Genomic DNA, 22,609 nt, shown 5'->3' on the forward strand with positions numbered 1-22,609 from the left:
ACATCACTAGCCATCACCTTCACCCCAACTAAAACCTCTCCAACACATCATCAAGGATCTACAACCTATCCTGAAGGATGACCCATCGCTCTCACAAATCTTGGGAGACAGGCCAGTCCTTGTTTACAGACAGCCCCCCAGCCTGAAGCAAATACTCACCAGCAACCACACACCACACAACAGAACCACTAACCCAGGAACCTACCCTTGCAACAAAGCCCGTTGCCAACTGTGTCCACATATCTATTCAGGGGACACCATCATAGGGCCTAATCACATCAGCCTCACTATCAGAGGCTCATTCACCTGCACATCTACCAATGTGATATATGCCATCATGTGCCAGCAATGCCCCTCTGCCATGTACATTGGCCAAACTGGACGGTACCTACATAAAAGAATAAATGGACACAAATCAGACGTCAAGAATTATAACATTCAAAAACTAGTCGGAGAACACTTCAATCTCTCTGGTCACTCAATTACAGACCTAAAAGTGGCAATTCTTCAACAAAAAAACTTCAAAACCAGACTCCAACGAGAGACTGCTGTATTGGAATTAATTTGCAAACTGGATACAATTAATTTAGGTTTGAATAAAGACTGGGAGCGGATGGGTCATTACACAAAGTAAAACTATTTCCCCATGTTTATTCCCCCCCCCCCCGCCCACTGTTCCTCAGACATTCTTGTCAACTGCTGGAAATGGCCCACCTTGATTATCACTACAAAGGTTCCCCACCCCCGCCCCGCCCTGCTCTCCTGCTGGTAATAGCTCACCTTACCTGATCACTCTCCTTACAGTGTGTATGGTAACACCCATTGTTTCATGTTCTCTGTGTATATAAATCTCCCCAATTTATTTTCCACTGAATGTATCCGATGAAGTGAGCTGTAGCTCACGAAAGCTTATGCTCAAATAAATTGGTTAGTCTCTAAGGTGCCACAAGTCCTCCTTTTCTTTTGCGGATACAGACTAACACGGCTGCTACTCTGAAACCTGTTTATTGCTCGATTTTCAGAGGTGCTGAGCAGCCGTAGCTTCTCGTGAGGTTAATGGGAGCTGTGGGTGCTCAGCATCTCTGAATATCAAACCACCAGTGTCTGGACACAGGTTGGGAGAAAGACTACAGTTTTTGCTTTCTTGTTGGTTTCACGCTGTCTATTAAAATAGATTGGGTGAGATCCTCAGTCAGTATACATTGGTGTAGCTCAATTGGAATCATCAGCTGAGGATCTGGTTCAGCAAATCAAGAAGAAAGCAAAGCCTAACGGTAATTTTAAATACCATCTTGAAATGAGATCCTTTGGAATCTGTGTTCCTCTCCTCCTCCCTTCCTCCCACATTATCTATAGCTCAGAGAAACTGAAAGATGAAGAGCTGTAAGTGTGACATAAGCAGCAAAACACCAGATTAGAGAGGGGTATGGGAATTCCTTGTGTTCAGCCATTAGACACCAGACTTTGCCATGCAAAAGAAAATGATTTATTGTGGGAAAGAAAGAAAGAAAGAGCACATAAATAAATCAATGTGGTAGCTGAGTTGTCTCTCAACTTCAGAGCTCTTTAATTTCCTTCCTTCCTCCACTTTTTTGCACTTTCTAAAGCTTCTTAGCCCAGTGAGAACAGCCTTTGCCCTTTATATGTGTGTTACCCAAGGTCTGTCTTCCTGTTGGCACTTTGAGTACCATAGATTATAATGGGGACCCCCAACTGTTCCCTTTGACTTTTTACTTCAGATCTTCCATAGCTATCAAAGTCCTGTTAGAGGATGCTCTGCAGTGGGCTGAAAAGCACTGAAATGCTTTTAGAGTGCAAGCTTTTCATACTATGAAACAGTCAAGGGTCATATGCTAGGGTAGCCATTTAAAAGTCAAAAAATACTTTTCAGAAAAGGGGGAAAAACACCATTTCTTCATTCAGTTTCAATACCTCAGGAGCCACTGACATTTCACTTTTGTTTTTTTTTAAATAGACTTGGGAGAATACCTGAAGCTTAATAACTAAAAAGTATCATTAAAAACATATCCGCTGATAGGCGCCAACTTCTCCTGACGAGGGTGGGTGCTTGCACCCCCCAGTCCCTGACTCCACCCCTGCCCCGCCCCCATTCCAACCCCTTCCCCAAAGTCCCTGCCCCAACTCCACCCTCTCCCTGCCACATTGGACCCCTTCCCCAAATCCCCACTCCTGCCCTGCCTCTTCCCCCACCTCCACCCCTGAGCGTGCCACATTCCCGCTCCTCCCCCTCCCTCCCACAGCTTGTTACGCCGCGAAACAGCTTTTTTGCGGTGGCAAACACTGGGAGGAGAAGCGGGGACATGGTGTGCTTAGGGGAGGAGGCAGGGGTGAGCTGGGGCGGGGAGCTGTCGGTGGGTGCAGAGCACCCACCAATTTTTCCCCATGGGTGCTCCAACCCTGGAGCACCCATGGAGTCAGTGCCTATGTATCTGCTCACCTTTCTTAATTTAAACAAGTCAACTACTCACATTAAGCAGTTCACTTCCTGCATACTTGCTTTTGAGTTTATTCCCCTAGATTAACTATCCTGGTCCAGGTTGAATGTTGTTTTGTTATTTTGTGTGCATTTTTGAGTTAATAATAATACTTGACACATCTACATGTTCCATCTACCACCAACAATATGTATTTATCGGGTGCCCAACACTGGAAATGCACCCTAAAGTTTTAAAAGTGGCCTCTGATTGTGGTTGCCTCTGCTTGTCTAAAGTTGGGTACCCACAAATAGAAGAAACTAACATAACTTTTGAAAATTTCGGTTTAAATAACTACTCTTTGCACAACGCTGTGAGGCGGTATGCTAAGTGTAGGCAACCTATATCTCTAATTTGTTTGCTGCATACTTTGTCTTCACATGCAATGAAATCTTCTCCCTGCTGCAGAGGCAGCTGCCATTCACTCTGTGACAGAGGAGTGCAAGCAGTTCTCTGTCGTGGACACCTTACTTTTTGTCATTCTTGTTTTGTTCCTCCCCTCCTGTCATACAGTAGAGATAATCCTGAAAGAGAGAATTGTATATGTATTTGTATATGGAAAACCACAAGGGTAATTATTAATTCTGATGAAGAAGAGGAAACTGGAGCATAGAGGTAAAGTGACTTGCCCAAAGCCATATGAAAAGGAGGTGATTAGAGCAAGAATTTGAACTCAGAAGGTCCCTTTCAATGCCATGTTTGTTTTTTATCACTATTTTAAAAATTTCCATTGAAGTGGAATTCTAATTAAAATTATTTTTAATAATTTCTGCTGTCCCAAACAGTTGTACGTGTCCCATTAGATCTGAGTGCCTCTAAATCTCATTGTATTATCTCTCTGCCCCACTTCTGAGAGTTAAATTCAACACCCAATTTACTTCCTCATTCAGATTATTATTTAAGACCTTAAATAACATTGGGTGTAACAACAATCCCTGTGGTAAACCCGTAGCTGAGACGCCACAAATGAACACATTACCATTTATCATTAGCCTTTGTTTACAATACTTGCCTGCCTCTCACCCCTACCCCCCAGATCTCATAATTCAGGAGTGCGCTGTCAGTTGAATGAGTTATGAGATTTGGCCAGTTGCTGACCATCTGAGTACCATCATCCCCTTCCTGGAAACAGCTGCCAGAACAAGAGGTAAGAAGCACTCTGTATTAAGGTGATAAGACATAGAAGGAGAACAGCAATACTGGGAGGTGAGAACAACCAGGGGAGCTGGGAGTGCTAAGATAGCAAAGGGTTGAAGAAGAGAATAGCATCAGAAAACAGAGGAGGAGGGTAGTGACTCAGACAGTAAAAGGGAATGGTTGTGAGGTGGGAAAGGCAGATGTGATAGTTGGAGGGGAGAAGGCAGAACTGATGGAAGTGGAAAGGGAGTGGGAAACTGTGAATGGCAAGAAACCAGGTCTCAGTCAGTGAAACCTGTATTAATTGCCCACTTAAGACATCAACAAAAAGTGATCTCTTAAAAGGTAAAATAAAATTGCACACTTTATTATACATAATGACTACCATTTGTTTTGCTATTAAAGATAGACAGATGAGTGCAAAGTGCAGAGCTTCTTGTGCACAGAGTGTAGTATTGATGCATGCCTTATGGGCTCTGAAATCAGGAGGTTCAGCTGATCTCTATGGGATGGGTGCTGGTTGTGACACACATGATCATTTCCTGCCATATCTTTAGGAGACCTTATTGAATGAAGTTTAAGTATCTTTGGGTCCATTGTATTAAACGAATGGCTTATGTATTATTGTGGGCCAGGATTGAATGTAGCCTCTTGAGGGGGGAGATGTAGCCCTGGGGGTTCAAAGGATTATACTGAACAATATGCCAGACAAAATGAACTTTTGGAACAAAATGTGTTAAGTGGTTTTCCTGGGGAATATCTAGGGAAAGGTGAATGCAAAAAGCAAGCCTTTGGAAACTATGCCCTGAGGAGGGGCCATTGTCAGCTGATCACCTCTCACATGAGGCCAGCTCAAAGGCCCAAGCTGTATAAAGGAAAGACCTAGCTATTTGTGGTTGTTCACGTTCTGAAAATGAGACGGTTATGGACTTGTAACCACAGGGAAAATATAGTCGTGTGTTTTGAAGAACTGACAACTAGAAGAGCCCAAAGTCGGAGTTGAGGTGATCTCTGGTAAATTTTTTAGTATGCATGTAGGTTCTTTTATTTTTTTTAATGTTTTCTCTCCAATGCTTTCACCTTAAGAATAAATGTGCTTGCTTAACTGTGGGCAATTACTGCTGTTCATAACCTTCAAAGAGAAAGCAAAGTGCAGGCACAGGCCTGTTTAGGCAGTCTGGGAACATCAGAGGAAACTGTAAAGCCTGGAAAAAACCCAATCAGGAGGGAGAGAGTCACAGGTCTCTGTTCAAGAGAGGTGATGGCTGAGGAGTTGTGAGCCTAGAGTGAGTGCCCTCGAGGGACCACTGCGGGGAATAAAGGTACAGATGCCTTGAACTGTGATGCTGTTGTCTGAGTTTTTGGAGACCTGGTAGCTTAATACAGGTAATTTTATACTGTGCAGATAATTTTATATTTTTAAGACTACTCTGGAGTAGCTGCTTAAGGCTGTTGTTTTGCTTACTAAAATTTGTCTTTAACACAAGTTTCACTGTATTCTGAAATATTAAAAACCAGACATTTTAAATTATGAAGAAATAGTTCCATCTTGGATACAAATCAATTGGAGTTGCAGTTCAAATAAATCTCCCTCAATTCAGTTGCTTATACGAATCTTCAAAACTTCTGAGGGCTTCCCACTCCCCCCTTTTTTTGCTCCATCTTTCTCTCTTACTCCTCCCAATTCAATCCCGTTCTTCATTACTCACCAAAATCCAAGCTGATCCTTAACGTTCTTCTCCTCTTTTCCACTAAGTAAACAGTCAGTAACCAGTTTGTCCTGTTCTTTGTTGTCCTCTCACAATACTTCTTCCCCTTCCCTTTTTCCATGACCACTAACCTTCACTCACCTCCCATACCAAATCCAAGGTCCTTTCTACCTTCTGAAGCCCCCTGCCTCCGCATCTGTCATAAATATAAAGGGAAGGGTAAACCCCTTTGAAATCCCTCCTGGCCAGGGGAAAGCTCCTCTCACCTGTAAAGGGTTAAGAAGCTAAAGGTAACCTCGCTGGCACCTGACCAAAATGACCAATGAGGAGACAAGATACTTTCAAAAGCTGGGAGGAGGGAGAGAAACAAAGGGTCTGTGTCTGTCTGTAGTCGTCTTGGCCGGGGATAGACCAGGAATGGAGTCTTAGAACTTTTAGTAAGTAATCTAGCTAGGTATGTGTTAGATTATGATTTCTTTAAATGGCTGAGAAAAGAATTGTGCTGAATAGAATAACTACTTCTGTCTGTGTATCTTTTTTGTAACTTAAGGTTTTGCCTAGAGGGGTTCTCTATGTTTTTGAATCTAATTACCCTGTAAGATATCTACCATCCTGATTTTACAGGGGGGATTTCTTTATTTCTATTTACTTCTATTTTTTATTAAAAGTCTTCTTGTAAAAAACTGAATGCTTTTTCATTGTTCTCAGATCCAAGGATTTGGGTCTGTGGTCACCTATGCAAATTGGTGAGGCTTTTTATCCAACATTTCCCAGGAAAGGGGGGGTGCAAGTGTTGGGAGGATTGTTCATTGTTCTTAAGATCCAAGGGTCTGGGTCTGTAGTCACCTAGGCAAATTGGTGAGGCTTTTTACCCAACCTTGTCCAGGAAGTGGGGTGCAAGGTTTTGGGAAGTATTTTGGGGGGAAGGACGTGTCCAAACAGCTCTTCCCCAGTAACCAGTATTAGTTTGGTGGTGGTAGCAGCCAGTCCAAGGACAACGGGTGGAATATTTTGTACCTTGGGGAAGTTTTGACCTAAGCTGGTAAAGATAAGCTTAGGAGGTTTTTCATGCAGGTCCCCACATCTGTACCCTAGAGTTCAGAGTGGGGGAGGAACCTTGACAGCATCCCCACCTGCTTTAATTTTAGTGACATTCTGACAAACTCCCACTGAGTCTTGGCTTGTGAATGGTGAATCTGGAGGTTCCATTTGGATGAACATTCTACAGTTCTGATGCTTTCCAGAAGTGTTTGGTCCAGCAATCCGCTTGGAACTGGAAACCTCCTGAGACAGGCTTTGTAGCAAGATTCCTTGTTCTTTTTTCACCACTGATCAATAGCTAGGAGAAACCTCAGGATTAGAGCTGGTAGAAAAATTTTAACTGTGTTTTTAATGAAAAAATGTTTTTAAATTTTTGAAAAATTGTTGAAAAATGTCATTTTGGGGGAAATGTTCACATTTTTAAAAGAAAAAAGTTGAAAACTGAGAGAGAGACAGAGACAGAGAGAGAGAGAGAGAGATTGAGAGATTGAGAAGCAAAAATGTTTGTGTTCAAATTTTTCCCCTCTTCCTGCTCTTTTTTCCTCTTTGGCACAGTAAACAGGCTCCAGGCACATGGGAAACTAGATTCTGTCAGGCTCAAGGCTCACTGAGCTAGTGACTACAGTGGGAACCATGCTGATGCAGCAAAGGGGGCTTGAAGGTCACCTGGTGACCAACTTCTTCTCAGACACCCCTGGCTGAAACTTCCTAATTTTCAAAATTTCAATTATTCGTTTTCATGAAAAATTTAGATTAAATTTCTCCGTTCTTCATTTTTTGACCAGTTCTATTCCCAGGGAGCAGACAGAAGGAGCTGCCTCTTACCACAAAGCATCCGAAAGCCAGCCAGTGCATAGGGACAGTAAAACCACTATTAAACCCCTTAAGGTGGGGTAATACGTAATTGCTTCCCTGGGCAGCTTGGCTGGCTCCTGCCTGACGGGGGAGGAGGAGCAGGACCCTCCCTTCTTCCCACAGACCTTCAGGGTAGCTTGATGGAATGGTGAATGCATTGACTGTGATTGTGCCCATCCTCTTCACAGGATTGGAAAGGGGGAGGTTTCCTTGGCCTGCCTTTTCCCTTGCACACCTGGACACAGTCTTACCCTATGTTTTCATGCAGTTTTGCAGTGTGTAAGGGGCCCTTTCCCTCTGCGTCCCCCCACCCCAATCTCTTTGATTTAAAAAGCCATCAGAGGTTCAGAAATCATAGGAACTGTATCTTGGTGAAGGGCCTGGCCTCTTAGATTAAAAAATGATTGAACATAAACAGGTGAAAATAATCAAAAGAGTCAAATCTGCTCTTAACATGGTAAATTCTGTGGGTCAAGTCTGCTTGGTGCTGAAATGGGCAGGCCTGGAATCTCACATTTCCCTGGGGTGTGACTAATGCAGCTCTAAAACAACACACGTAATCCCAGAGTATTAAGGCACTCATAAAAGAACACTTCTCTAAGTATAGATGTATCCCACGGAGTGTGTGCCAGCTATACAATGCTGGTTCACAGTCAGACTGTCTCAGTTTCGAATATGCTGGTGCTAATGCAGATCTTTCTCTGTTTCACAGTGAAACACTAGTCACATTAGTGGAGTTTCCACTGCCATTTCTAGGTGTCTGGGGCCAGTATTTTATTCAGCTGTCCCTTCTTATGCAAGGTTGGAATAAGAAAAGGAGTACTTGTGGCACCTTAGAGACTAACCAATTTATTTGAGCATGAGCTTTCGTGAGCTACAGCTCACTTCATCGGATGCATACCGTGGAAACTGCAGCAGACTTTATATATACACAGAGAATATGAAACAATACCTCCTCCCACCCCACTGTCCTGCAGTGCAGCAGGACAGTGGGGTGGAAGAAGGTATTGTTTCATATTCTCTGTGTATATATAAAGTCTGCTGCAGTTTCCACGGTATGCATCCGATGAAGTGAGCTGTAGCTCACGAAAGCTCATGCTCAAATAAATTGGTTAGTCTCTAAGGTGCCACAAGTACTCCTTTTCTTTTTGCGAATACAGACTAACATGGCTGTTACTCTGAAACCTGTCATTAAGGTTGGAATAGGTCATCTAAAAGCTTACGTTTGCTTACATTTCCCTGTTCAATACATGGTAGAAAAGTTTGTGACATGGACTTGCAGTTCTTTTTTGTGTCAGGATAAATAGGCATGTATACAGTGTTGTTGTAGCCATGTCCGTTCCAGGATATGCGAGAGGGTGGATGAGGTAATATCTTTTATTGGACCAAATTCTGTTGGTGAGAGAGACCAGCTTTCGAGCTACATAGAGCTCTGAGGTCTGGAAAGGTACATGGTGTCACAGTTAAATACAAATGTACCTTTGCCAGACCTCAGGAAGAGCTCCTTGTAGCTCAAAAGCTTGTCTTTCTCTTGTCTTGTAGGGGCAGTTCAGTTGCTGTGAGAGTTGATGTATATTCTGGTACTTAGAATCTGGTACTGCTGAATATTTATCAAGATTTCATACACAAAGAGGGACGTATTTTCCTCTGTTACACTGATGCATCCCCATTGAACCAATCAATGTTGAGGCTATATGCATTAGATACAAACAGCAGCCTTTCTTTGATCTGATAGAGAAATAGTTTTGCAGGGAATTTCACATATCAAAAAAATCGAAGCCTAGCCCTTTGTGAAATTCTGCAACAAGAAAGCAAACCCAGAAATAAAGCAGTTTGTTGCAATCAAAGCAGAATAATGGAGATGCTTGAACTTTTCATGGTTTTGTGTCTGATGTCTAGGTAAAGGCTAAGGGTCACATCCATGTAACCCCATGCCAAACAGCCTTTGCCTGGTCCATATATGAAAAATGATCCTTTGTATCCAAAACCCTGATGAAAAGTTTGAGTAAAACTATTTATTGCACATAAATAACATTTTCATTTTATAGGTTTTTTCTGAATACCATTCCACAAGCTTAACAACCCGAACCATTTGATCACAAGCAACCGATCCACTTTTTCAGTTGCTTGAGTGCAAAAGGAGAATCTGAAGCCATGAAAACACTTGTCTGGTTTAAGCAAGAAGGGCCATATTACACCACCTTCTGAGCTGGACTTTGGAGATGCTTGAGAGGTAAATCAGAGGAACCCTCCACCCCAGGCTGGGCAGCTCCTATGGGGCTGCTCCATGGAGGTTACTTCAGCATAATCACTGGAATGGCCGATGCTGTTCCCGTACAGTGACTCCTCCCTGGGGGAAGGTTTAGAAGATTTGTGCAGTGGCATATTTCTAGTCCTGCTTCCATCCTTCTCCATGCTTAGCTCCCACCCTAACTGTTGCTATACATGGATCCCCACACCTAATCCAGCCTACTCCTTATACAGCAGACTGGCACTAGTTCTGTTGCCAAGGAGACCTCAGCAGCTGCAGATGAGGAGGCTAGGTTTGACTCGATGGACATGATTTTGAAAAGCAGCCTTCATTTTTACAGGTGTAGGAACAAATTATCTTAATTTTGCTCCTTTGTGTGATTCTAGTGGCAGATGGGGCAGGAAAGCCATCTGATCTCTCTGAGGATTCCTCCAGCAGGGTGATGTCCCCAGCTAACACTGAGGTGGCTTCGTGCAGACCCCAGCACAGAGGAAGAGACAAGGCCAGGCAATACTGTGGTCTGGCTATTCTCAGCTAGTATACTGCCTTCTAAAGTCAATAGCCTGGCAGCATGCTTTGGAGCATCCCTGAGGCAGATCTAAATTATACTAAGGCCAGTATAACTCTCATGCCCAAGAATCAAGGAGCCACAGCTAGCTTCTTTGAAGCCTCACCCTTCCCAGGTGCACTGAATACTAGGCAGAGTTAAGAATCTAGCAGTTTTTTGTTCACACATCATTGTGCTTACACTGTAGCAGTCATAATAAAGTGTGGGCAATAATGCTACCATTTAGATGTCTAAATACCTGATTTGCGGGCACTGTCAGGTACGTATATGCCTAAATGTCAGCATTTACAGCTGCAGTTTGCAGGTGCAATTATTTGCCTGGAAAAAATGGAGTCTCGATTCAGGCCTTAAAGCACAGTGTAAGAATGGCTAATCATGTTCTTACTAAAAAACAAACAAAAAAACACCTAAAACTATTTTTTTTCAGAAGTTGAAACCTATGATAAAATCTAGCTAAAGATTTTTTTTGTGATTAACTTGTAGACCACTGAAAATAAAAATACAGCTATAACTATAGAGGTTTCGGGAGCCTGACAGAATGATCAAATGTGTAAAACGAGGAAGTTCTCCAAACCTTCCCAGCCATTTACATAGACATTTTATTCTGTGTAAGCCAGTTATTTTTTTCCCTTTTTGCCAAGACTGTTCCTGCACAGAGACCACAGAGGAAGGTGGCTTTTAATGAATAATAAGCATTTTGACTGTCTCCATTCATATCCAAAAACTGGATGTAGATATCTGTTGTTATATGGCATATGGTATTAGGGTATTTAAATCACCTTTGCTGCCTGAACTTAAACACATTCTACTGATCTAGCACTCAGCTGACCTCCCAACTGAAAATTCCACTGTACGTTTCAGTATCTCTTATTCCCAATATTGTGAACAATTACTTAGCTGTTTCCTACTGTGTTGCTTTCCCCATATTGCTCTACCTTGATTTCCTCCTGTTTTTCATCCTCACACACACACACACACACACACACACACACACACACACACACACACGAGTCTGTTAATATCCTTTTTAGAAACTGACTCCTGGTTACTTTGCTCTTCAGGTAATAGTTTAGGGTAGGCAGGCATGGGACCATAAAAATACAATCTTTAATCTTAAGGACTTCCTGTGCAGGAAGAAGTAAGTGCAGACCAAATGGCACCAAATGAACAATATGACCTGCAATGACTTTGAACATGAATAAACAAGCCTGATTAAGAGTTACATTCTGCGAGAGAGATTCTCAGCAATTCTGAAAGAAGAATAGTAGCTCTGCTGAAACTGAAATATCAGCTTGTTTCCACTGGAATCAAATAAACCCCGTTCACTGGAGAGCTCAGGAGAATGTTGTGTTTCCTTTCCTAGGTTAGAGAAACACAATAACATTGTCCTGTTGCTTCACACTTGCATCTCATGATCACACAATCAGACATATCCCCATGCTTTATTACTCTCTGGCAGTGCTATTCGATTTACCTGTTCCTCCAAGTGTACTGCAATGACTGCAGCAATTTTACCTTTTACAGTCTCCAAACCTCCTCTTCTTTGTTAAAATTGAAGAGTTCAAGTTGCAGGCTTTAAGTCAAATATTTATGAACTTTTGTACTTTGTCATGTTTTATATTATTCGGCTTGGAAATCGGCCATCTTAAGAACTCCTTCTGTCCATTTTTTCTACAGCTTTCTATTCACCTCCTTCTTTGGTCCGTTGGAAAAAAATGCACTTTCCTAGGAACATAGGCAGAAAATTGAGTGGGCTTATGACTTAGTTTTCATGTCCTTCTAAAATAGATTTTGAGATTTCCTAACACTCAGTAGTTCAACCACCACATGTTCCTCCAATGTCAAAAATGAACATACAGGTCATGTTCGGTGCATGCATCAAGCTGCAAATATCCCCACGCACCCTCACTCTTTAACCTTGTCTGTCATAACTTTACTGGGAGTAATTTTATATGAAGCACAATTATATTCATGCAAAAAGATCAAGCCCTCAATGGATCATCTGAAATATTATTCCATGATAGACCCTTTTGGATAGCATAGACTATTTTGGCCACATCTGAAGGATAGAAACTGTGCCAATAGATTGGGGAAAACAACCAAAAGTAGCATCAGAAATGGCATCAAAACATCCAATGGGAGGCATTTGTTTGTTTACAGATTATGAGCCTTTGAACTTGTTGGGTCTAGTAGCAGCATTTGCTTCATACTCTAGTAGCAACATTTGATAAGAATTCTTCTTTATTAAATGCACTTGGCAAGAAGGCTTCAAGCTGCTCTTTTGACTGCAAATTTCACCACAGTTATCTGTCCCTTTGTCACATTCAGATTGGGTTACATGGGTCTACATTGGGCTATACCTTCAGCTAGAGGACAGCAATTTTGCTTTGTGGCAGCTTTCAAGGTTTCAACTCTGTTCTCATGCAGCATTGTCATGTAAACTTTGTAAACAGAACCGTTTGAAATTTTTGCAAAAATGGAAAGCTCAGGATTTAATGCAAAAAGACATTTTGACACCGTTGCAATTTGGACCCAGGGTCCTCATACATGTGTGCACTCTCTTTCTCATAAGAAGTGGCCAAAGAGTCCAAAATCCTTCCCAAGTGTTTGTTGAAACTGATACATCTCTGCAACATTTTTTGGCTTCCGCTAAAAAAGGTTCATCAAGAATGCTGGGACAAGCTCTGCCTCCAACATATACAGAAATTGCTACTAGTATACAATCAGATTTCCAGGTGAAGCTTTTGGCCTACAAAGAAAGCCCCGGATGGTCTTGATTACTTGAGAAACTGCTTTCTTTGCTGTCGATTTCTTCTGCAGTTGTGGTGATCCGAAATGTTCAAGATAAAATTCCTTTTAGTTTAACTGGGAGGGGACTAGAAACAGGAAGTGAAGGGGGCCTTGGCTCAGGAATATGCTTCCTGTTTTAGCTCACCAAGTGCTAGATGTAGTGCTCTTCATGCATGACCAAAAGGTTCATCTAGTTTCCAGAATTTTCCTGATTGCAGAAAGTGAGTGAAGGACGAGAAGGGAAGTTCTGACAGAAGTTGTAATGTAGGTCGTGCTGATGGCAGGTGAGAATATGTATAAAAGAACGCACAAAAAGATATTAGTTCATGTCTACATGGAGATATTAACATGAATAGCTCTCCGTGTGGATGCTCTTATTCCAGCATAAGAGAGTCTTTTGTGGATTAAACTAAACCAGAAAAAAGCACTTTTATTCCGGAATAAGGACATGAAGAACTATTCTGGAACAACTATTGTGCTTTAAATTCACATCATACCTTATTTTGGAATAATTTCCCCATGTAGATAACCCTTATTGACTGTTCATCTCAGGAGGTGATTGCCACCTAAAATGCAAAATTATTCAATATTTGAAGAGATATGTTTATATCTGAAGCACATCATCATCCCTCATTTATACTTGTGGATATAATAAAATTCAAGACAGTTCTGGTTTCTAATGTTTCAGGGAGATGGGCACCAGATTTTACACTGAGGAAAAAACTCGTTCTGATAGTGAGAGGGAAAAACTACATTTTCTCTCTGAACGATTTACAATTTGCATTTACTTTTGAGCTCCTAAAAACATGAATTTTACCTATACTTCTTTTTCGTAATGACAGCAGTTTGCGATGTCAGACTTTTCAGTGAAGAAAGGAAGGAGAAACTCCCTCTGTTTCAGTGTAACCCAGAAGTCTTGCCTCACTGTCAATGATTAACAGTGAGATTTGGGTGCTGTGGTCAGAAAAAGCTAAATTTTTTCTTACAATTTTCCTCACAGAGCTGAGAATTTTTTCTAAAGCAATAGATAACTAGCATGCTGAATTAAATTGTAGCTATTCTATATCAAATCGCAGTACTCAGATATCATAATTACCCCCATTTTCCGTGATGTGGGCTAAATAAAATGAGTTTCTCATTTTCTTAACTGATGAGTCTGTCCTGATAAGCTGCCAATATTATGAAAAAATGTAAATGTAATGATTATTTCTGGAAACTGTAAAAAAGCAAATTCTTCACACAAAATCCCTTGTTTTCTCACTCACAATTAGAATAATTTTCCTCAGCATATGTTATGGTGTTTCACTCCTGAGAACTTTGGAACACATGATTTTTGGATGGTCTATGCCGGGTCTTGGCCTGCTTCATTGCTATTTCCTTGTCTGTCTTGTCCTGTCTCAAGCTGTAAAGTAAATAAGTAGGAAATACCATTGGTACTGGTCTTGCTGTCTGCATGGAGTCTTCTCCAAAAAAGATCATTAATTTTTATTTAAAACTAAAACAGTGAAGAAATCACAAAAATCGTAGTGCTAAAGAAAAACCCAAAGATAAGCAATGAAAATGGTGTGAGACAGTGAACTTCCAAATGGACTCTTAAAAAGAGAGAGAAACCTTCAGGATTTTAGGGCTCAGTTCTGTACCCAATTCCACTGAGGCCAGTGACAGTTGGGAGTTTGAACTAGGCCCACAAAGCCAAGTGAATTCAAAGTGATGTTTTCTCACTGTAAGCCAATTCTACTTTCAGTGATATGGGTACCTCTGCCATTGAAGAGAGTGGGGTTGCACCTTGTATAACCAACAGCAGAATTGAGCCCTTCACTTGCAATAAGGGGCCAGTTCAGCCCTAGTTTGAACAGATGCAACATCATGGACTTCAGTGGATTTTCACTGGCTTACACCAAGGTTGAATTTGGTTCACTGTGTTTAGGTTTTGCAGAGTGCATGAGATGCTTTCAGATCACTTTCCTATCTAAGCAAGGTACAATGATGTTAGGGAAGACAAGAATGGAAGGGGCTTAACTTTACCTTTTAAAATATGGCTCTCAGCATTATTATTTAATCTATTTTTTTTAGTTTAATCTTAGACAAATTCAGCTTCCTACTAAAATAGACTGTCCTTGTTCAAATCTCCCGATATACTGAAAGCAGTTTCCTCTCAATTTGGGAAAGCCAACTGTGCACTTATCTGAAAGGACTTGAGCCGCCTGTTTTCCTGTTTTTACTTTATACAGATGGCATGCTGTAAACAAGAGATAGATGTGTAATGCTGGTGATTTTGGAGCTGGTATTTGTAGGGAGATAGGTTTCTCCAATTTTAACGCGATGGCACACTAGCCGTAGCCTTTTGAAATTGACTCTATGGATGAGTTTTATTTCTTGTAACAAAGGAAATCTCTTTTTGCAAACTAGTGTCCTGATACTTTAGAAAAACAGGAAACAATTTTCACAGCTCATTCACATAACCAATGAAATGTGAAATAGGTTGCACAGTTAGGTAAGACTGCTGGAGGTTCTCTGTATCACGCTGCATAAGCATTCCTATACACCTGGCATTGGCTTAGAGAGATAAACAGGAAGCAATAATATTTCTCATAATAAATTCTATTTATTTCATAGCAAAATAAAAGAGAAAATGAATGACTGGCCATTAGTCTATTTTCCTATTTATTTCCTTCCAAGAAGTTCAAATTGTATTATTGAACAGTTACAGAAACTAAGTGCTTTGCCTTGCTCAGGCTTGGGACAAGTAATTCTTATGTGTAGTCTGTGAATACAGCAAAGCAGATTCTCACAGGTATCAATATATGCGTGTGTGTGGTTGCCAGAATATTGTAAATCTAAACTCACAATCAGATTGTTGCTTATGTTACTACAAAGTGCAAAAGCTGTACTATGATAACATTTTTTCAGTGTTGTTGACATGAATGTAATAAACGGAACCATGCAAACTAGAATGATCCCAAGAAGAAAGCTAATTCAATTTTTAAAATAGTTTTTCTTATCTTTTTGATTGACACTTAATAGTTAAGCCAGTCCCTTTGTTTATTGTGAGCCAAGTTCCCACAGCAAAAAACCAAAACAAAACCTAAACGCAAAAGTTTGTGCCCGGGGCATGTGGACGAGTGCAGTGAGCATGGAGAAGCTCTGATGAGTCTATTGAAAAAGCATCTGTTTCTGTCTTCACATCTGACCGGGTAGAGCACTCCTCCAGTATAGTTTGTGTTCAAACCCCTTTCACTCTTTACTCAGTGTTGCTTGCCAGTCCCTGGGATAAAAGCAACAGCTTTACATTGGTTTTTAACTAGTTCAAGATGCATATGCTGCAATTACACTTAAAAGCAATAGCTAGATAGATCCTGACTGGTGGCCTGGTTTTATTGTTGCTGTCCATCCAGGGAACCCTTTTATTGATAGCAATCAGTGTTAGATCTTCAATAGCAGCCTGGGCACATATGGCAGTGTGTGTTGAATGCAAAGAAGAACACATTTTGTTACACGATTATGCCTTCTCTTATGGGTTTTTAATTTTACATTCTTGTCCATTTTGTGAATACCACAAAATGAGGAAGTGAAGTGATTAAATCATAAATGATAGCCAAACTGAAGGACTGTTTCAATCAGATACCATATCTATGGGCTCAGTAGACATTAACAAGGTAATTACGAAAGGGCTGTAGAACAGTTGGCACATAGGATTCTTCGGAAATATGTACTCAGAAAAGTGTTAAATGTTTCCAATAAAGTTACAGGGAAAGTGGTGCAAATCTCCACAAATTACATGTTACACAACTATCAGATGAAGAGTCCCAATGAAAGGTTAGAAAAATGAAGACAGGTGTTGATAAATTCAATACCCCTTCCTTCTTGCGACCTAGCCATTACAGACTTTTAGGCTATAATGCACTCACTGAACATAGTGCATGCCCATCTTAACTGACAGCTTATATGTCATTTACTGTCATAGGTCACCTAGTGATCTAGCAAGGAATTCCAAATAATCATTTACAAGTCCCTCAGCCACTCTGACAAGTTTCAGAGTAGCAGCCGTGTTAGTCTGTATTCGCAAAAAGAAAAGGAGTACTTGTGGCACCTTAGAGACTAACCAATTTATTTGAGCATAAGCTTTCGTGAGCTACAGCTCACTTCATCGGATTCATGTGCATTTTTTATGTGATAACAAGAAATTCAAGACCGGAGTAAAGAAGTTAAGAATGACTAATGTTAAATAGACATCAAATTCTACACTGATTTTATACCAGTGTTTTATTGATTTAAGTAGAGTTGCATCAGGTAAAACCCGGTGCTGAATGTGCCATGCTATAATTAATGCTGGAGGTCAATACATGTTGTGTGTTAACATTTCATATTTATGATATAAAAGTTACGTTGCTTGTACGTAAAAAAAATCAGCTTTGAAGTGTTTTGTGGTCTTTTAAATTGAAAGATGTGGTGTGGTTAAGCAATGGTTAGACTACTTTGGTTGAGTGATTTATTTTTAATTAGAACTGAGACAAATTTTTCATTTTTATATGATACCAGGATGAAAAATGATTGTCCTTGCTATTGCTGCCAGTTAACTGATCTCAGAAATGGTGACTCATGAAATTACAGAAATATCCATCCTAAAGAACTAAATCCCATGCCCATTTATATGATCTTCCTTATTCTCAATCCTTGAACCACAGCAAAACAGATAGTGTCCTACACTTAAACCTTAGCACCAACTGTATGGATTAGATATTGGTATCTAACAACACACCATTCGCGAGAGCTTTGAACGACAATGTGAAGTGTACATTTGTGGAAGCATATTACGTTACAGATGTTTGAACAAGCCACAGACATAATTATTTTGACCTACCTGTGCGTGTGGATGGGAACAATGTCAGTAGATGCGTTGCAGGGCTACACTGGGAGAACACCTTATCAGTTCAGGAAATGCTACTTTCTGGAAATGCTGCTTCTGGAGAATGACATAATGAGGCCTGGTTCAGGCTACCATGGCTATGTAATTATTTTGTTGGTAGGGGACAGGGAAAGTGTAGAGGCATTTTGATTCTGGCCTATACTTACTACCAGCTTTTCAATACTAAAACTTTCAAAGTTAAGTTAAAAAATAAAATAAAAGTAAAGGTATATAGAAACACAAAAAGGATCATGTAAGGGCTTCACTTACGTAGACAGTACCATAGCAGTCAAATGGCTTCATGCTTATGGATCAGTATCACCCAGATGTTGCTGAGTCCACAGATCCCCAAACACCCCTTATTTCTTTAGGGATTTCAACCCATCTCTAGTTATGTAAATTACTTTTTAAAGATTTTAGTACCAGGTTGTGACCTTCCCCCACTTCCTCATATTGGTGAGCAAATTACTCACAAGTGTGGTCAAATAGACCTGAATTGAGCTGCTTGTGTGAGCAAAGAGGGTGAAAATCTGGTCCTGGATGAATTTTAAAACCCCATAGTAAAAAAATCTAATAATAAAATAAAGTGGGGGAGCGGGGAGAGAAAATGTGTGTGGTGGTGTGATGATCTGGTGACTAATATACCTTTTAGGATGTCGCAGACTGTGGGTCACAGCTGGTACTTTGACATACCGCTGTTCGCTTCCGTGGAGCAATGTTGATTAACACCAGCAAAGGATCTGGCTCATAATTATTTGTATTACATTAGTGTTCAGAGGCCAAGCCACTGCAGGGCCTAACAATGCTACCACAGTTCAAACACATGCTTAGACACAGTCCCTGCCTTCAAGACCTTGCATCCTGTACAAGGCAGAGACAGGGAGATAAAGTGCAAGTGCCCTGATTTTTACAACTCTTTGAATATTACATATCAGCCGTGCATTAACTGAGCAAATGAAGTTCCCAAAATAAGAGATTTTTGAAAGTAATAAAGCAGATTAGTTTTTTCTCTCAGGCTTTTTTCAATGGCACATTAATTTCTTCAAAATATGCACCTCTCAGAGATTGCAAGGGCAAGGGGACCCTTTCCCCTCCTGAGGAGTTTGATTGACAGTCCCCTGCCAAAGAGGGAACACTATTTTCAAAGTCAAACCTAAGAAAAACTGTTTTTCCTTCTCTCACTGGACTTCTGTTGCTTCAGGTGTTACAAGAAAAACAAATCTCTCAACTACTCAGGTTCTCAATAAGAGCAGTATTAAGATCCCCCAAGCACAGCTGATTCTATCCTTCCAAACAGACTGGGAAACTCCATTCATATTTTGATGCACTCTCTTTGAAGGGATTATGTTTCACTTTGTTGGCAGGACCTGAGAACTCTTATTATTTTTGTTTGCTGAAACACTGTCATGCACATGAGAGAGAGAGAGAGAGAGAGAGAGAGAGAGAGAAACCCTGGGTTTTCTAGTTGCTGGCTGCTGATTGCCTTTTTTTTTCATTTGAAAAAGCGTCTTGGATGATTGATTTCTGAATTAGATCACCATGTCCTCCCCCTTGTTCCTTGCTCTGTTTACTGAAGTTTTGTGGCTGCCTTGTTCAGCTGACATTCAGGATATTGATAAGGTTAAAGATAATGACTGGGTTGTGTTTGAGGCCAGGTAGGCTTCAGGGACCAGCTTGTTTTTGTAAGATCTTTCCACCCTGATCTCAAGCTAAGATGAGGATCTGTGCAGAACTCCAAACAAACAATATCCATTTTAGATTCTCCTTTCTAAAAGCTGCCATAGGGGTATAATTTATATAATAGCTCTTTGAACATGAGTTTAAAACATTAGCAAAGAGTCTCCGTTTTCTCTGAGGGATACTGTGCATGGGGTACACTCCCACCTCCCTGTTCATAAACAGATAAAAGGCAGCCATCAGATTAGATTCTGCTAGCAAGTAAGCAAAAAAATTAGAGTGATAACCAACACTGATAAAGATATTTTGGCTTTGCACGCTGGATGCCCATTCCATAGTGCCAATTCAGGTACACCACCTTCTAGGCAGCCACTTTGGCATTTGAAATACTGGGCATCTGAAATTCATGGAAGGCTCCCAAGGCAGCAGGGAACCCATTGACTTCAGTGGGAGCCAAGGGTGCTCAGAAATCCTCAGGATAGGGCCCATTAGCTAGTGCTTCCAATGTGTCTAACTGATTTGATATGACTGACTGATTGATATGACTTTTGTTTGCTCCCTTAAAAGTGAAATGATTTTTAAGAGTTTCCAAATGAAACCCTGTTGCCCAAGTTATAGTTCTGTATCTGAAAGGTGTTATTTCTGTTGATTCATGAGAATTCAAGGACATAATTAAAACGGGACTATAAAAGCATATTTTTTTTATTATAAAGAAAGAACATTTTCCATGAGGATATAAATTAAGTCCCTGGGTTTGATTCTACTGTCTTACACTGTTTTTTCACTGTTACAACTCCACTGATTTCAGTTAACGCCTGACTTACACCAATGTAAATGAGATTCAGGTCAGGTTCCATATATTGGGCAGAGCCTGAACTGCGGCTGAGCAGCATTTAGTGCAGCTGGAGAGGCTGGGGGTGGAGGTGTGGGGGGACAAAAAGGATCCCCTTTTCACCCATCTATCTCCTTGGTGCTGGGACTATCCAAATGCCAGTCCTATATTTGATGCTAAGTAGAGCAGCCTTAAGGTTGCTCTACTTTACTCTGGATGCCAATGGCAGCCAGGGGCCATCTGGGGATTGATGAGGTGCATGGGCACCCTGGATATATTCTTTCTCCTATCCATGTCCCCTTCAAAGGCAGCCAGGAGAAAATACCACATACAGATTCTTCTGTGTAGTCTTCCAAGGCAGAAAAGGGCATCTTAGGCCTACTTTCTGTTGCCAGAACACGGTCCAAGTACTTGTGCATGCAAAACAGCTTGCAAACAAATATGAATGGAGATACACATATACAAGGTATTTGTGCTTATTCTTTGGGGAGTGACATTTAGACTGATTTTGTCAATTGTGTAAAGTCCTTTTCGGAAAAGACTGGTGGTTGGTGTAAAATTCAGGATCTCTATTAAATTATCTATAATACAAAAAACCAAAACAACAACAACAACAACAAAAAGATGGGGGGCCGGGGGGGGGAGTGTTTTCTGATCCCTCAAGAGCTTTATTCTTACCTGGGATCTTCAAAACACCCACAACGTTTTGAAATGTGCAGATAAAAGGTTTTTGACTGTTCATATACTGCTTTATTAATCATTCAGAAACAGATTCACTGAAAAAAAATAATCAGTACTTATGAATATGCTGGGCCTCATTCTTCTCTCATTTTCGCTGCTTTTATACAATGGTAACTTCCCTGGTTTTGCTCTAATTATCCCTGATTTGCAAGGATGTAATGGAGAGCAGGATCATGCCATTTACTGTAAGAAGCCTATTTTCACTTGGGGGAAGTCTTTAAAGACTTCCCCAAAGCTAAAACTGACAGGGAAAAAATGCAGTGGCTTCTGCTGAACTGTGGCAAAGTGGAAGGAGGCTATTTTTAGGTTCTGAACTATAGGCCTGCTTCCTGTATCATGATTGCCTTTGCTCAGTCCCTGATGTTTTGGTCCCTCCAGAGAACTTGTTTTTATTCCTGTTGCATCAGTTTTCGGAACTTTCTCCTAGTGAGATCCTTTTTTCAAATGCACTCGAAATAAATAAATTAATTAAAAATCAGTGAAGAACTGCAGCATGAAATCCCAAGTGGTCACTTTTATAAAGGTGTACACGTGTAATTCACAGTGCTTGTTATATCAAACCCCGGGTATCTGCTGCCACCCCCAGCTTGATAGGGATAGAGAGCGTTTCATTGTTACTAGCAGGTAATTAAAGAAAGGTTCATATTAATCAGAAGACAAGGCCTCCACATTTCAGTTCTGATCCTGGGATGTGTGGAACGTCTCTTGTAAGATGCTGAATGTCTCCAATTCCTACTGACTTTCAATGAAGTGGAGGATACTCAGCCCTCAGTCAGGGACAGTCCCCTTAAACCTGTAGTGACAGTTGTGGAGTGCTCAGTCATAGACAGTAGTAAGCAGGCATGGATAGTTTGCTCATTATTACACCCTATGCCAGTAGTTCTCAAACTTTTGTACTGGTGACCCCTTTCACATAGCAAGCCTCTGAGTACAACCCCCCTTATAAATGAAAGACACTTTTTAATATATTTAACACCATTATAAATGCTGGAGGCAAAGCGGGGTTTGGGGTGGAGGCTGACAGCTCGCGACACCCCAAGTAATAACCTTGCGACCCCATGAGGGGTCCCAACCTCCAGTTTGAGAACCCCTGCCCTTTATTCTTTATACTTTTCTTGGTTTTGTTTGAGATCATTCTTTTCTGCTGTTCCTAAAAAGTTGGTCCAAAAAAATTCAATTTTTTGAGTTAAAAAAAACTTTTTAACTTTTCATTTCATTTTAACTTTTTAACTTTTCATTTCATTTTTAACTTTTCAACTTTTTTTAACTTTTTAACTTTAACTTTTAACTTTTCATTAAAAAGTTCCATTTTTCAGCCAGCTCTGGAGAACCAGGTCACCAGCTGGTGTACATAAGCCAATCTCCACTCATTTCAAAAGAATGATGCTGATTTACACCAGCTGTTAATCTGTCCTGAGATCTGAAAAATGTAATGTCATCCCCTCATAGAACCATGTCAAGTACCACGTTGCTTAAAGACAGGACCCTCTGTATATATCCGAATCTGACCTTTGATGTCTTAACATGTAGTGCAAATTATTTTCCATCCTGGTTAGAGCTGGCCAAAACTCTGGATTTGAGTAGTTCTGAGATTTTAGAAATTTGGT

This window comes from Lepidochelys kempii, chromosome 1, assembly GCF_965140285.1.
Source record: "Lepidochelys kempii isolate rLepKem1 chromosome 1, rLepKem1.hap1, whole genome shotgun sequence".
NCBI classification, from domain to species: Eukaryota; Metazoa; Chordata; order Testudines; family Cheloniidae; genus Lepidochelys; species Lepidochelys kempii.